We start from the raw sequence: 3,540 nt of genomic DNA, 5'->3' as shown, positions 1-3,540 counted from the left end.
CTATGCACCAGATAGGACTGTTTTGGTTTGTGCATTGTTTTGTATTTTGTTCATGATAAGTTTCTCTTATTAAAGAACCATGAACTCTAACCACGCTGCATTTTGGTCCTCCTCTCCTTCCCAAGAAGAAAACCTTCACACACAGCAAGGCTACCACTGTGTATTCCTGAACCAACATTGAAGGCCGGCAGGCCTCTGTCTGGTCCAGGTAAAGGCAGGCAAGGACTCGGCAGAGGCTGCCTGCTTGGTTTAACAGATTAGATAAGGCAGTGATTGAGTAGTCTCGTTCTATGTGTTCTAAATCCCCTGGCAGATTGGGTAAAGAATCTGTCGATGTGTCCTTGAGCAAGGCACTTAACCCTAATCGCTCCTGTAAGTCGCTCTGTATAAGACCGTCTTCTAAAATGTACATTTCTGCAGTGATTGTGTATGTATAATATGGTTCTGTAAAAAGATGATTGTGAGATAATTGGCGTTAATGTTCCGAACACACATTGGTTTGAATGGTGTCAGCTATATTTATCTTTTATTCTTTTGAACTTAACATGGTATTTAGAGTACTATATAGGTAGAGAACATTGAACTGAACAAGACTAAATGTCAATCACTAAATGTTGATAAAAATGCAGATAGAACTGTTTAGTCTCAAACTTTCAACATGTAAAAATGTTGGCTAAAAGCGCCTACATCTCATCTAAAATCAGATTGCGTGACCAAGCAGAACTCTGAGATTACCATAATCTCTGAAATGATGTTATTACAATGTTATAATGATTTCTCATTATCATTTATCGCATAAGTGTTTAAAAGATGATTGTTCAACTGAAGGAAATAGCAAAACGGGGATACCATGTTTAAGTGCTATGCCTGTTATTCCTCGGTATTAAAACACACAAAAGCTACAAGATTGGGTTTAACATTGGGTTACCATGAATGTCTACAGTAGAAAGCGGTCGACCATGTGTAAGCGTCGTGATGTCATCCTGTTGTAATAGTAAAGCCATAATGCAGCTGAGGTAACTGAGATGGTGATGAGATAACGAAGCACGGTTACAATATGTCCATAAAGAGGATAACACTCCCACTTTAAATAAAACATCACTTTTTTCTGTGGTAACTTTCCATACAGTACGTCATGTGACATCTAGTGATATACAGGCACAAAACACATCTGTCACGCTACTTTCAAAGACATGGTAGACCTTTCAGAGCTACAGTATAGGCCTAAGATCCAGGCTGACTACATGGTAGACCTTTCAAAGCTACAGTATAGGCCTAAGATCCAGGCTGACTACATGGTAGACCTTTCAAAGCTACAGAATAGGCCTAAGATCCAGGCTGACTACATGGTAGACCTTTCAAAGCTACAGTTTAGGCCTAAGATCCAGGCTGACTACATGGTAGACCTTTCAAAGCTACAGTATAGGCCTAAGATCCAGGCTGACTACATGGTAGACCTTTCAAAGCTACAGTTTAGGCCTAAGATCCAGGCTGACTACATGGTAGACCTTTCAAAGCTACAGTTTAGGCCTTAGATCCAGGCTGACTACATGATAGACCTTTCAGAACAACAGTACACAGTAGCTACAGTATACATTTTGCAATTAAATGCAAATTAATTACTTAAAAATCATACAATGTGATTTTATGGATTTCTATTTTAGATTCCGTCTCTCACAGTTGAAGTGTACCTATGATAACAATTACAGACCTCTACATGCTTTGTAAGTAGGAAAACTTGCAAAAATCGGCAGTGTATCAAATACTTGTTCTCCCCACTGTATCTGCTATCCACATAGCAATCTGATGCCTCACGGACCATTTGATGACTTAACACACAACCATCGGTTGATGGGAAGGCAACATCCGCAACGTAGTTGACCTTGGAACTCAACCTTCCACCTCTGAACCGTGTGATCCTTAAATCTTCCCATGGACTAAACAGACTACAAGCCATACCATGACCTTTGACTTGTGATAGCACTGCAGAGAGCAAAATGTTCCTATACAAACTGGCTGATTTATCAGAAACCTGTATCTGTACATATTACCTTCACTGACCTGTCATATACTGGACAGTATGTGTGTCTAAGACCCAAATCCGTGTTTGCAACTGCATCCATGACATTCATCTTGTGTCTGTGTGATCATTAACGTTATGTCCAATGGTCAGTTAATGTGATTTTAGTGGGATTATTTGTGTCTGTGTGATCATTAACGTTATGTCCAATGGTCAGTTAATGTGATTTTAGTGGGATTATTTGTGTCTGTGTGATCATTAACGTTATGTCCAATGGTCAGTTAATGTGATTTTAGTGGGATTATTTGTGTCTGTGTGATCATTAACGTTATGTCCAATGGTCAGTTAATGTGATTTTAGTGGGATTATTTGTGTCTGTGTGATCATTAACGTTATGTCCAATGGTCAGTTAATGTGATTTTAGTGGGATTATTTGTGTCTGTGTGATCATTAACGTTATGTCCAATGGTCAGTTAATGTGATTTTAGTGGGATTATTTGTGTCTGTGTGATCATTGACGTTATGTCCAATGGTCAGTTAATGTGATTTTAGTGGGATTATTTGTGTCTGTGTGATCATTAACGTTATGTCCAATGGTCAGTTAATGTGATTTTAGTGGGATTATTTGTGTCTGTGTGATCATTGACGTTATGTCCAATGGTCAGTTAATGTGATTTTAGTGGGATTATTTGTGTCTGTGTGTATAAATGTATGAATGATTAAGACGTGTAGAGGAATGACATCTTCACTGCCCTTGACAGAGATCTTAAGATAAATTGGTTGATTCCCAGGAAGCCACCCCTCTAGAGAAACCTACCAAGGGCTCAATTCAATCCGTGATTTAAGTTTAAAGGTCATTTCCGATTGAGCCGACATACGCAGTGTTTACCGTGAACGCAGTCTCTGCGAACGCGGGGAACAGTGCCTTTTCATTGACATTTCGCTACAGTGCTGAACTTCCGCAATACGGATTGAATCGAGCCCTTATATAGTCTTAAGTGTTCATTGGCTGCATGATGATAAAGCAGTCGGAATGTCCTGAGAATTCCTCAAACTGGTCATACAAACTGTAGAAGAAGAGGAGTGTGTGTGTGTCTGTTCCAAAGGGCCAATAGCAAGGACATAGTGGGTATACTGGGCCACACAACCATCTATGTATACATTACAGTTCCCTGACAATAAACATATCATTCCTGGTTAATACAGGGGTGCAAATTTAAATCCCTGAAGGCTTTAACACCACATGTAACTGTACATGTATTTCATGTACCATGTGTTCCACTATAGGGCGGGCAGGTAGCCTAGCAATTAAGACCGTTGGGTCTGTAACCAAAAGGTTGCTGGTTCGAATCCCTTAGCCGACTACGTGAATAATCTGTCGATGTGCCTTTGAGCTAACTCTAATTGCTCTGGATAAGAGCACCTGCTAAAATGTAAATTATGCCAATGATTGTTTTTATATTATGATCAATTATATTTATTAAAACACCCCTAAATAGCACTATCAAACGTTTATAGAG

The sequence above is a fragment of the Oncorhynchus masou genome, chromosome 23 (genome assembly GCF_036934945.1).
Source record: "Oncorhynchus masou masou isolate Uvic2021 chromosome 23, UVic_Omas_1.1, whole genome shotgun sequence".
Classification (NCBI taxonomy): domain Eukaryota; kingdom Metazoa; phylum Chordata; class Actinopteri; order Salmoniformes; family Salmonidae; genus Oncorhynchus; species Oncorhynchus masou.
Note: the sequence above shows the minus strand (reverse complement) of the source record.